Raw genomic sequence first — 13,228 nt, 5'->3', positions numbered from 1 at the left:
CCATTTCTCTGTCACAGGAGAACCGACCCTCTTACATGGCGGCCTGATCCCCAGAGCAGTGAAGTCAGTGGAGTCTTTCCATTGACACCAAGGGGCTTTGGATCATCCCCTTTCTGGGCAGCATTGTCTGAGCTACAAGCAGGGCCCGGCTGCCACCCAAGGGTGCCAGCAGCTCAGCCTGACCCACAGCCCCAGGGATCACTCTGGGCAGAGCCACCACAATGCTATGATCTAAAAATGACCTTTTTTAAAAAGTGAGAGTTTTTGTCAAACATTATCTTTTTTCCAAAATTTCCCATTTTTCCAAATCAAAAATTAAAACTGTTTCGGGGGTTTGGTAAAAACAAAGCTGGAAAATTAAAAACAAATAAAAAAAGATGAACATTTTCATTTAAACAACTGACTTTTTAGAGATTTTTTTTTTAAACGTTCAGGTTTTGGATTTCCCCTCGCTCCATTTTTGTAATTTGGCCACCAAAAAGGGGGACAAAATGTCAAAACAAATAGTTTTCACAAAAGGATTTGAAAGAATGATTGAAAAAAATTGCAAAAAATAATTACCTTTTCACCCTGCCATTTTCTGGCCACTGCTTCTAACAGGTAGTCTCACACTGGACTCCTCTGACCCTCACCTGAGTATCTGAGCTCCCCCAAATATCCCCTGTCCAGCTGCAGAGCTGACTCCATCCCAGGGGTGAAATGTGCCCAGCCACCATCTCAGGACAATCCACTTCTGCATCAATTACTCTGCAAAGTTGCTCTGCAAAACTGCTCTGCCTTGTGCTCCTGACAGATTTCCCTTGAGGCCCTCTGCTGCTTGGCTTCCCACAGAGGTGTTAATGTCTATTCACAAGACTTTCTTTCCCACGTTTCTTTGGCCTTTTGCTCTGGTTCTTCCACTTGCTTAGTCACACTGATTCTGACTCCCCACCTGCTCAGAGGTCACTTCTGGATGCTCAACTGCTTTGTGTTCTTCACCATCCAGCAGTGCCCTGGTGCCCGTCTCTCGGCAGGGACAGCAGACTCCATAGGAGCCCAGAATGCCAGCGGGGTGGGGTGGCAGGTCAGGTTGGGCAGAAGTGGCTGGACCTGGGTGTGGAGGATAGGGCAGGTGGAGACTAAGCAGGTGGGAAAGCCAGTGCAGACCAGTGGTAAGTGTTCTCGGGGGGGAGGGGAATTCACCCCTGTGCAGAGGGTCCCACATGAGGCCCAGACCCCATTTATGTCCCTCTTAAGCCCAGAGGGTGAATTTCCCCCTGGGGGAGCTGGGTCCTTCTCACCAGGGACTGGAGACCAGGGTGGAGGCAAAAGATTCAGGCTCTTCCAACATCCCCGGCCCCCTAATCACCCAGTGACCTTTCACCCTGGCCCAGCTGTGCCTTTAGCAGGAGTCTGTCTCGGTCCCCAGGCAGTGAGATGGGTCGGGAGTCGTTGCCTCGGTGATATGTTTAGATTCAAACAAGCAAAGCAGGCCCCTTCAGTTCTCAAAGGGGGGCGGGGCGGGGCAGGAAACAGGGAGCGGAGACAAATATCAGACCTGAGGTGGTGACAGAGCAGGTCAGAGAGAGGCTGTGATGTCTCTGCTGCTTGAGCCCTACAGAGCCCAGGGGGCTTGGAAGCAGGGAGAGGGGCTGGCTGGAGCATCCAACCCTGGGGATCAGACGTGGCAGATTAGAGCAGAGAGAGAGACTGGAGCTTCCCTTCTGCTGAAGTCAGATGGTGCAGGTGGGAGCAGGGAGCGACTGTGGATTGTCCCCTGGTAACCCTGTCAGGAACAGACGCCACTGGGCTGTTTCCACCCACCGCCCTGATGATCCTGTCTCTGTACCTTTTGCTTCCCGGTGAGTATCTGGGAACCCTGTGCTAATTCGTATCCAGTTGGGAGAAAACAGAACCAAGAGCAGCCCCTGACCCAGACTGTCAGCAAATCCTTTTCACTGGGAAGGAAATGGAAACCAGTAGAAGCACTGAGTGTGAGAGCTACAGGGCCCAGATCCCCAAATCACTGTAGCTCCACTGGAGTCAATGCTGGTTTACACCAGCTGAGGATTTGGCCCTCTAGAGAGCTGAAGGGAAGGGCGGTCCCAGCTCATCCAAGGTCTGTGTGCGTGAGGAATCTGCCATGCCCCCGATCTAACGTCCTGCCTGGTTTGCTTCTTCACTGAAACACGAATCAGGAATTTTTTCCCTATCTATTAAAGGCAGCTTTTGTCCCTGAAGAGGGACCTTATTTTATCTCCAGCACTAACCACACGGCACCTTTCTGTTCCCAGCGCTGAGTCTCAGCAGCCAGGAGATCTGCTCAGCTCCCGGTGAGTCTGTCAGTCTGTCCGTCCCCAGACACACTCACCCATCTATCTATCTATCATGCCACAAGTGGTTTGTATGGACAGAAAAGGCTACAGAAGATTATTATTCATTTTTATCAACAGGGCCGGCTCCAGGCACCAGCCTAGCAAGCAGGTGCCTGGGGCGGCCAATGAAGAGGGGGGCGGCACGTCCGGCCCTTCAGCGGCGGAGCCGTCACTCCCTCTGGAGCGAAGGACTTGCTGCCGAATTGCTGCTGTAGAATGAAACGGTGGTAGAGCTGCCGTCGATCGCGATCGCGGCTTTTTGTGTGTGTGTGTGTGTGTGTGCTGCTTGGGGCGGCAAAAATGCTAGAGCCGGCCCTGATTATTATTACTGTAGCCCCCAGACGCCCCTCTCAGGGATCAGGGCCACATTGCGCCAGGTGCTGCACACCCCTATGTGAAGCTCTGGACCAGGGCCGGCTCCAGGCACCAGCATTCCAAGCAGGTGCTTGGGGTGGCAATCTGCAAGGACAGTCCGTGTGTTTTTGCCACCCCAAGCAGCACGCCGAATTGCCGAATTGTGGAGGCGAGGGCAGTCCGTGTGCCGTTAGGGCAGCACGCGCATTTCCGCGGCGGCGGCAATTCGGTGGCAGCTTCTATGCTCAGCTGCCCGCGGCGGCAATTCGGAAGCTTCTGTCTTCCGGCTGAAGACAGAAGTTGCTGCCAAATTGCCGCTGCCGCGGAAACGCGCGTGCCGCCCTAACGGCACACGGACGACCCCCGCCGTCCGCGGCGGCAATTCGCCGCGCTGCTTGGGGTGGCAAAAACAGTAGAGCCGGCCCTGCTCTGGTCCCTGGCCCCGAAGAGCTGAGTCTCAGATCTGACATTATCCCCCGTTACCAAGCTGTGCTGAAATAAGAACCTGCCTCAGAGCCATTATGCAGACCCCCACTGCCTTGAACAGGCAGAGCTCCTCCTGCCCTGCCCTACGGAGGGGTGTCAGTGCTACGGAGCGACCTGCGCTGTGCTCCATGCACATGGACTATCCCGGCTGTCACTCACACAGGGCCGTGCATCCCACACGGCGTTCACACCGCACTCAGCATGGTCCCCACTACTCCAATGCTGCTCTCAGCCACATTAGCACCTGGGTCTTCCCAGAGAATTATGGGTAATTGCACAATGACCTCTCATGTGCTGAGGGGGATTATGGGAAGAGAGGCCAAACTCTCCACATTCCCACAATCCCCATGTGGAACATTGCAGGCTTCCTGGGGCCTATCCCATAATTCCTCCACAGCCCGGGAACCACCTAGCAGCTGCGAGCTGTTTCCATGGCAACCAACTTCCTTTGGCAAACTGCTCCCTGGGCTCATCCTGAAACTGCAGCCACCAAAGGTCCCATTGATAGCTCTGACCCATTCCATTTTTCAGGCACTCTCCTTGCTCCCAGCCTCTACCTGAGCCAAATGTTTGCTTGGCGAGGGGACTCCGTGCAGCTCCAGTGCTCTGTGACATTCCGGGCCCCAGCCACCCGCATCATCTTCTGTAAGGACGGGGAGGAGGTTTCATCCCAGAAGGGCTTATTGGGGAAACTCACCTATGACTATGACCATGCAGTGTCCAGCTCCGGGAATTACTCCTGTGGGTACGAGATCAAGGACAGCAACAGCCAGGTGACCAGATCCCAGCTCAGCCCTGCCAAGCACATCAACATCACGGGTAAGAGGGGTGAATGGCAGAGCAAGTACAATTTTCCATGCAATCCAGATGCAGGTCGCCGAGCGCGAGGGGTAATGGGAAGCAGAAGTAGGCTGTTATCCTCCATGTGAACCAGACCCTAGCCAGAGATATTACGCCCGCTTTGTCAGTGGGTCTCACGACTGCTAGTGAGACAGCAGTGGGATGTTGATTTCCAGGACTCCTGGGTTCTCTTTCTGGCTCAGGGAGCAGACTGTGGTTAGTGCTAGACACAGCATAGCCAAGCACATACAACTGGCACATTCTTTCTGAAAGGCAGCGAGACAAAGTCAATGAGACTGAGGTTTGCCATAATAGAGACCTCTGTTCTATTCCCAGCTCTGCCTCAAGTGATCTTGTGCAACCCTTTGTTGTCCATACAAGGCGTGAATAACAGGTTCACCTGTACTGTAGGGGCATGAGCTCTTCGTTAGCACCTGGGGCTTTGAAGTGCACAGAGAAGTTAATAACACAGTAGAAGAGCTGGGCCTAGAGCACAGGGTCTCCTGGAATGTAGCTGAGTGCCCCCCCCCCGGCTCCAGGATGTTGTGTGGGGAGTCCATGCCCACACACACAACTTCTACAAAGGGAGACAAGGCTGCCAAATGCCCATAATGTGCGTGACACTTGGAAGAACATAAGAACGGCCGTACTGGGTCAGACCAAAGGTCCATCTAGCCCAGTATCCTGTCTACCGACAGTGGCCAATGCCAGGTGCCCCAGAGGGAGTGAACCTAACAGGTAATGATCAAGTGATCTCTCTCCTGCCATCCATCTCCACCCTCTGACAAACAGAGGCTAGGGACACCATTCCTTACCCATCCTGGCTAATAGCCATTCATGTATTTAACCTCCATGAATTTATCCAGTTTTCTTTTAAACACTGTTATAGTCCTAGCCTTCACACCCTCCTCAGGTAAGGAGTTCCACAAGTTGACTGTGTGCTGTGTGAAGAAGAACTTCCTTTTATTTGTTTTAAACCTGCTGCCTATTAGTTTCATTTGGTGACCCCTAGTTCTTGTATTATGGGAATAAGTAAATAACTTTTCCTTATCCACTTTCTCCACATCACTCATGATTTTATATACCTCTAACATATCCCCCCTTAGTCTCCTCTTTTCCAAGCTGAAAAGTCCTAGCCTCTTTAATCTCTCCTCATATGGGACCTGTTCCAAACCCCTAATCATTTTAGTTGCCCTTCTCTGAATCTTTTCTAGTGCCAGTATATCTTTTTTGAGATGAGGAGACCACATCTGTACGCAGTATTCGAGATGTGGGTGTACCACTAATTTATATAAGGGCAATAATATATTCTCAGTCTTATTCTCTATTCCCTTTTTAATGATTCCTAACATCCTGTTTGCTTTTTTGACCGCTTCTGCACACTGTGTGGACATCTTCAGAGAACTATCCACGATGACTCCAAGATCTTTTTCCTGACTTATAGCTAAATTTGCCCCCATCATATTGTATGTTTAGTTGGGGTTATTTTTTCCAGTGTGCATTACTTTACATTGATCCATATTAAATTTTCATTTGCCATTTTGTTGCCCAATCACTTAGTTTTGTGAGATCTTTTTGAAGTTCTTCACAGTCTGCTTTGGTCTTAACTATCTTGAGCAGTTTAGTATCATCTGCAAACTTTGCCACCTCCCTTTTTACTCCTTTCTCCTGATCATTTATGAATAAGTTGAATAGGATTGGTCCTAGGACTGACCCTTGGGGAACATCACTAGTTACCCCTCTCCATTCTGAGAATTTACCATTAATTCCTACCCTTTGTTCCCTGTCTTTTAACCAGCTCTCAATCCATGAAAGGACCTTCCCTTTTATCCCATGACAACTTAATTTACATAAGAGCCTTTGGTGAGGGACCTTGTCAAAGGCTTTCTGGAAATCTAAGTACACTATGTCCACTGGATCCCCCTTGTCCACATGTTTGTTGACCCCTTCATAGATTAGTAAGACACGATTTCCCTTTACAGAAACCATGTTGACTATTGCTCAACAGTTTATGTTCTTCTATGTGTCTGACAATTTTATTCTTTACTATTGTTTCAACTAATTTGCCCAGTACTGATGTTAGACTTACCGGTCTTTTGGGTAAGTCCTGTAATTGCCGGGATCACCTCTAGAGTCCTTTTTAAATATTGGCGTTACATTAGCTATCTTCCAGTCGTTGGGTACAGAAGCCGATTTAAAGGACAGGTTACAAACCATAGTTAATAGTTCCGCAACTTCACATTTGAGTTCCTTCAGAACACTTGGGTGAATGCCATCTGGTCCCGGTGACTTGTTAATGTTAAGTTTATTAATTAATTCCAAAACCTCCTCTAGTGATACTTCAATCTGTGACAGTTCCTCAGATTTGTCACCTACAAAAGCCGGCTCAGGTTTGGGAATCTCCCTAACATCCTCAGCTGTGAAGACTGAAGCAAAGAATCCATTTAGTTTCTTCGCAATGACTTTATCGTCCTTAAGAGTTCCTTTTGTATCTCGATCATCAAGGGGCCCCACTGGTTATTTAGCAGGCTTCCTGCTTCTGGTATACTTAAAAAACATTTTGTTATTACCTTTGGAGTTTTTGGCTAGCCATTCTTCAGACTCCTCTTTGGCTTTTCTTATTACATTTTTACACTTAATTTGGCAGTGTTTATGCTCCTTTCTTTTTACCTCACTAGGATTTGACTTCCACTTTTTAAAGGAAGTCTTTTTATCTCTCACTGCTTCTTTTATATGGTTGGTAAGCCACGGTGGCTCTTTTTTAGTTCTTTTACTGTGTTTCTTAATTTGGGGTATACATTTAAGCTGGGCCTCTATTATGGTATCTTTAAAAAGCGTCCATGCAGCTTGCAGGGATTTCACTTTAGTCACTGTACCTTTTAATTTCTGTTTAACTAACCCCCTCATTTTTGCATAGTTCCCCCTTTTGAAATTAAATGCCACAGTGTTGAGCTGTTGAGATGTTCTTCCCACCACAGGGACGTTAAATGTTATTATATTATGGTCAGTATTTCCAAGCGGTCCTGTTATAGTTACCTCTTGGACCAGCTCCTGTGCTCCACTCAGGACTAAATCTAGAGTTGCCTCTCCCCTTGTGGGTTCCCATACCAGCTGCTCCAAGAAGCAGTTATTTAAAGTATCAAGAAATATTGTCTCTGCATTTCGTCCTGAAGTGACACGTTCGCAGTCAATATGGGGATAATTGAAATCCCCCACTATTATTGAGTTCTTAATTTTGATAGCCTCTCTAATTTCCCTTAGCATTTCATCATCACTATCACTGTCCTGGTCAGGTGGTCGATAATAGATCCCTAATGTTATATTATTATTAGAGCATGAAATTACTATCCATAGAGATTCTATGGAACATGTGGATTCACTTAAGATTTTTACTTCATTTGATTCTACACTTTCTTTCACATATAGTGCCATTCCCCGCCCCCCCCCCCCCCCCCCGACCTGTTCTGTCCTTCTGATTTTGTACCCTGGAATGATTGTGTCCCATTGATTGTCCTCAGTCCACCAGGTTTCTGTGATGCCTATCAATATCCTCCTTTATCACGAGGCACTCTAGTTCACCCATCTTAGGTCTGACAGAGCCAGTTGGTGAGCCCCTCTAGGGAGTTTTCCATTTGGGGAACAGTCATGTCCCATTTGACTGGTGTAGGGAGCTGGGAGCAGCCATCGCAGCCACGTTTCTGCATATCAATGAGTGTCACCTGGAGGCACTGACAGGCCCAGATTCTCCTTGTCCCCATTGCACAGGTCAGGTGAGCAGCAGTGGAGAGGAGTCAGACCCCACAGCTCACGGAGATGCTCTTGGGCCAGACCCCGGGGATCTGAGCCCGGCTCTGTCCCCCCAGCTCTCCCCTCGCTGCATAGAGACTTCGAGCCAAACTCATCTATGGGGTAACTCCTCTACCTGCAGCACTTACACCAGGGGGAGACCCAGCTCTCTGCAGTGAAACCCGGCCTGTGAAGAGGGGCCAGCCCCAAGGCCAGACAGCACTTAACTCCCCTGAACCCTCAGCACTGGGCGTGAGCAGGGCCTAGGCCTAGTGCTGCCCCAGGCACAGGGGCGGCTGGGGAATGTCGCCCGTGCACACAGCCTATCACACAACCTACTCTGCCCACCAGACGAGCCCCGAGCTGTCTGCAGGGTGCAGGGGTCTCCCGCACATTCAGGTCCCCGAGGCTGCTCCACAGACAAAGCATCTGATTGGGGGGCAGGGGCCAGGGCCATTTTCACCCCTGCAGACCTTTGACCCCAGTGACAGGTGCCAGGGATCAATGAAATGTTGGTTTGTTAAATGGACAGTGATGTCCTCGCTGAGTCTGCACTGGGGAAACTCAGTGGGAAACTCAGAGCAAGAGAGAGAGTCCAGGGACCCGCTCCTTGGCTGGTATAAACTGGCAGAGCCCTATGGACTCCAGTGGAGGGATGCCAATTTACACCAGCTGGGGATCTGGCCATTGACTCAAGCAGAGTGATGCTGATTTATACCCGCGGGGGATCTGGCCCCAGTGGCTGGTAGAACCGCTCTGTCTGTCGCTGGGAGGCGCGTCCCTGCGGAGGCTGCAGGCGTCTCTCCCACACGGTGCAATTCTCTTTGCCCTTGTCCTGCAGGCAGCAGGAACAACAGCGGAGGAGCGGAGGAGCCGACCCGCACAGGTAACGGGCTTTCGCTCTGTCACACCCTGATTATCAGAGCCTGGCTCTGTGCCCCCAGCTCTGACCTCAGGGCATAAAGTCTGGGCCAATCTCACCCCGGGGCAGGTAACTCCTTCGCCTGCAACACAGTCACCCCCGGCTGGGCTGGGCTCTGCCGGTGCAATTCCCCCAGGGCAGAGGGGCAGCACAGCCCCACAGAATGGTATGACTCATCCATTTGTGGAGGCTGGGCGCACCCTGACTGTGGCCCTGCCCTGAGGCCCATCCCTGGTTGGCCACCTCCCCCCAAAGCTCCACCCACACTCCACCTCCGGCCCTGCTCAGCCCCCTCTCCAGAGGGCCTCCCCCCCAACCGCTCACGCCTCTTCCCCCAGGCACCCCCCTGCCCACCTGTCATGCCTCTTCCCTCGAGGCCCCCCCACTGCTCGCGCCTCTTCCCCCAAAGACCCCCCCACCCACTGCTCGTGCCTCTTCCCCTGAGACCTCCCTGCCCACAGCTCACGTCTCTTCGCCCCCTCTCCCAGGTCCCTCCCTGTGCCCACCACTTGCATATCTTCACCTCCTCCCCCAACACCCCCATGCAGGCAGAGTGAGGACAGGAAGCGATGGCACAAGGGTGGGATAGCTCAGTGGTTTGAGCATTGGCCTGCTAAAGCCAGGGTTGTGAGTTCAATCCTTGAGGGGGCCATTTGGGGATTTAGTTGGGGACTGGTCCTGCTTTGAGCAGGGGGTTGGACTAGATGACCTCCAGAGGTCCCTTCTAACCCTGATATTCTATGATAAGGGTGGGGCCTTGGGGGGAAGAGGACAAGCAGGACCAGGGCCTCTGGGTGGAGTGCTGGCAGGGCTGGCACCCTTTTGGTGGTGGCGCACTCCAAAGGTGGCAGTCTGGCTGTTTGAGGAGGCTTAGACTCCCCTATCCTCTTATACCTGGCGCCCATGCTCCACAGCATCGCTACGTCCCACTTCCACCCTCTCCTGAGCACACAGCTGGTGCCAAGGCCTCGTGCTGCCCGTCTTCCCAGGGCAGGGTCACCCCCGCGGTGAACTGCCAGCCACACTGGAGAGGGGCAATAGAGTCTGACCTCCTGCATCTGTCGCTGGTTCTTGTGAGGCCTTTGCACAGAATCCAGGTGCAGCCTGAGCAAACCTGGGTTGTTCCCTGATCCTCTGACCCCTCAGGGCTGTGCTGGGCAAAGGGAGGAGCCTAACCAACAGCCTCCATCACTTAGGCCTCTGGTTGGGGGAACGTCCCCCTCTGCAGCATGATCCCCCCTTAGATCTAGGCCTCTGGGAGCTCACATGGGGTCACTGCTACACAGCAGCTGCTCTGTGACTAGTGCTGGCACTGCAGTCCCACACGCTGCTTTGCAGATGGCCATCACCGTGTACCTTTCCATGTTGCAGGGCCGGCCATGTCTCTCGCCATCTGGGCCACCCGCTGCACCCTGGTCTTGGTCCTCCTGGTGTCTGCACCTGTCATCACCTTCATGCTGGAGAAACGGGGCCTGCCCCAGCCTGCGGGGTTGGAGGAGACTCCTGGGGGGAGCAGCAGCAGCATCATGGGAACGAGAGGTCTGGGAATGGGAGAACCCCATTGACCACCTGTGAGCAGGAGGCGGGGGCAGGGAGGAGCCTGAGAAGATACCAGTGCCCAGCTCTGAGCAGGTTGTTGGGGAGACACCATTGGTCAGTGCTGCACAATAGGTCCCTGCGGTAACTGTCTTTGCCCAGGTAACTCCTCCAGCCTCCTTCATTCCCCGCTCCCTTCCCCCATCCAGGACGCTGTCAGTCACTCCACCCTGCAGTCTGCAGCCCTCTGCTCACCCAGTCAGGCCAGGGCCACACAAGATCTTGGCCCTGCCCTGAACTGTCCCAGCCAGCCAATCCACCTAGCTCCTTCCTTCTGTACAAATAATCCCTCCTGCAGAGAGGTTGTAAGATTAGAGATGGGGGATGGGTTAGTTGTTAAGGCACCAGGGTGGAATTTCTGGGAGATTGGGGTTCAAGTCCCAGTTCTGCTACTGATTCCTTGGGCCTGTCACTTCATCTCTTTGGGCCTCAGCTCCCATCTGTGAAATGGGGACAATAATTCTGCCTCATCTAAAGGGAGAATTTTCCAAGCCCCCTAAGGGATTTAGGAGCAGATGTATGTGACCATTGCCTTATGCTCCTAAATCATAGAATATTAGGGTTGGAAGGGACCTCAGGAGGTCATCTAGTCCAACCCCCTGCTCAAAGCAGGACCAATCCCCAGACAGATTTTTTGCCCCAGATCCCTAAATGGCCCCCTCAAGGATTGAGCTCACAACACTGGGTGTAGCAGGCTAATGCTCAAACCCCTGAGCTATCCCTCCCTCCTTGGGTGCTTTTGAAAATCCCCCCATAGATTGTGAATTCTTCCAGGCAGGGGGTGTCTCTCACTAAGGGTTCTTCTGCACAGGGAAATGGACCAGCAGAAGCCCACTGGTGTAATTTAACCATTACAGTCATCCTGGGATAACTCTCCATGGGGACACTCTTATTCTGGGTTAGTTTACACCATCTTCAAAGTAAAAAACTAAATTGGACAAAGCCCCTCGTACACTGGAATAAGAGTGTTCCCACGGGGAGTTATCCCGGGATACCTGTAGTGGGTTAGTTAGACCAGTATAGTTGTGTTGGTCAGTTTCCCCCTGCAGACCAGCCCTTAGTGTCTGCGCAGCACCCAGCGCAACGGGGTCCTGACCTTGGCTGCAGTCTCTGGAGGGTCCTGTTATACAAATAATAACGGCAAAATGCAGTGGGGAATAATCTGTGTAGGGTGCAGGGGCCTTTCCCACCACTGAAGGACACATGCCCCCTTGGAGGTCTCACATCTACACAGGGCCTTCCGCGATATACAGTTAGCTGCATTTCACATTAGGGAACGTTGATGGTGACACCCGGGTTCCGTTGTGGGGTTTATAGACAACGTGCAATTCTTAAAGTAGGGCAGCGGAGATAACAAGAAATCCCTGGAAATATTTCATCTCTGATCTCTTCAGCCTTTTCCAGGTAAAGGCACCTTCGCACCCACAAGATGGGGCTTTGCAACAATCCAATTACAAAACTACTTCTTACTTATTGTTTCCATATGTTCCCATGCCCAGACCCGAAGAAGAGCTCTGTGCAAGCTCATAAGCTTCTCTCCCACCAGCAGCCGCTTGTACATAAATAATATTACCTCCCCCACCTTGGCTCTCTATTTTCTCCAGACACACATTAATGCCACCATCTACTGGCCAAAGCTATAATGGCAACTGTGCAAATTTGTCTTTCTTGACTCTACATCAGGGTTTGACAGAACAAGGAGCAATGGTCTCAAGTTGCAGTGGGGGAGGTCTAGGTTGGATATTAGGAAAAACTATTTCACTAGGAGGGTGTGAAACACTGGAATGGGTTACCTAGGGAGGTGGTGGAATCTCCATCCTTGGAGGTTTTTAAGGCCTGGCTTGACAAAGCCCTGGCTGGGATGATTTAGTTGGGGTTGGTCCTGCTTTGAGCAGGGGGTTGGACTAGATGACCTCCTGAGGTCTCGTCCAACCCTACTATTCTATGATTCATGAACTTCTCCGTCCTGTGGAGCTGACTGTAACAGACACTGTGTAGCGCAGACACCTCCCCTGGCATTAGCACCCACATAATATCCCTGTGGCCACACCCACAACAGCTTGTTCTGAAATTCAGCATTAGGAAAGGGCTGGTTTCTCAACAGGAAAATTTATTTCTCCCACTCTGGTTCTGTTTCCCTAAGTCTCAACAACACCCTGACACCCCTTACCCACCAGGGAATCTCACACCAGCCTCAGCTAAAAACAGAGACCAGAGAAACGGGGGTTCATCCCTCTGGTGTCACCAGAAATGAAACTTCAGTGTGGGTTGGGAGTCTCAGAGCATTGGGGTATGGGACTTTTTCCCTACTGGGGATTCAAGCTCTGATCCAGTCCCACCTTGGAGGAACTGGCTGGCCCAGTGGGAGGGGGAATGGGACACGGGGCCTTCTGCTTTGGGGCACTGATACAACATACTAAACATGCTAAGTTAGAAATAAACCCCCAAGGTACAACCTGCCTCACTGGGCCCCACAAGCTAACAATAATGGTTCCAGATCCTTAGTCATAGTAACCCTCAATAGCTAAGAGCACATAACAGCAGGTTTATAACACGCAGCAGCAGGATTACACAGTGTTGCCAGTTTATGCAATTTTTATCATGAGTCCTGCAGTATTTGATGTTTTTCTTAAAGCCCTAGCTCCTGGAGTCATGGGATTAAATAAGAATCTCAGCTTTCATTTAAAAATAAAAGCAAGTTCCTCACCCTTATGGCTGCAAAAAGAAGATAGAAAACTTGAACCTACGGCTGTTCCACATGGGGACACTCAGGAAAGTTAATCCAAATTAACTTTTAAAGTGGATTAATTAAACCACATTAAACCCCTGTATCGATACTCTTATTCAGAATTTAAGTGGACTTAATTTGATTTAGCTCTATCCAGGCGCT

This window comes from Emys orbicularis, chromosome 21, assembly GCF_028017835.1.
Source record: "Emys orbicularis isolate rEmyOrb1 chromosome 21, rEmyOrb1.hap1, whole genome shotgun sequence".
NCBI classification, from domain to species: domain Eukaryota; kingdom Metazoa; phylum Chordata; order Testudines; family Emydidae; genus Emys; species Emys orbicularis.
Note: the sequence above shows the minus strand (reverse complement) of the source record.